The sequence below is a fragment of the Triticum dicoccoides genome, chromosome 2A, assembly GCF_002162155.2.
Source record: "Triticum dicoccoides isolate Atlit2015 ecotype Zavitan chromosome 2A, WEW_v2.0, whole genome shotgun sequence".
Lineage (NCBI taxonomy): Eukaryota > Viridiplantae > Streptophyta > Magnoliopsida > Poales > Poaceae > Triticum > Triticum dicoccoides.
In genome coordinates this window covers 691,975,711-691,975,955 of record NC_041382.1, presented here as the reverse complement: position 1 = coordinate 691,975,955, position 245 = coordinate 691,975,711, and positions in this window count along the sequence as shown.

Here is a 245-nt window from a genome sequence, read left to right as displayed (position 1 = left end):
GATTTTTATGGAAGTCTTCAAAACATGGAAGTTTCAAAGACAAACGATAGAAATGAACCTATAAACATGCAGCGGAAGGTATACTACACTAGGTAAGCCATAGTCAAATATTCAATGAAGTGAAAGCACGAAGACTATTAGCAGCTAGGCAGTATGGATCAGGATGGAAGATAGTATGAAGCCAATCAGAACGAGTAGTCACACAGTGAAGTCAAACCGATAATGCAAGCAGGCAATGATTTCAC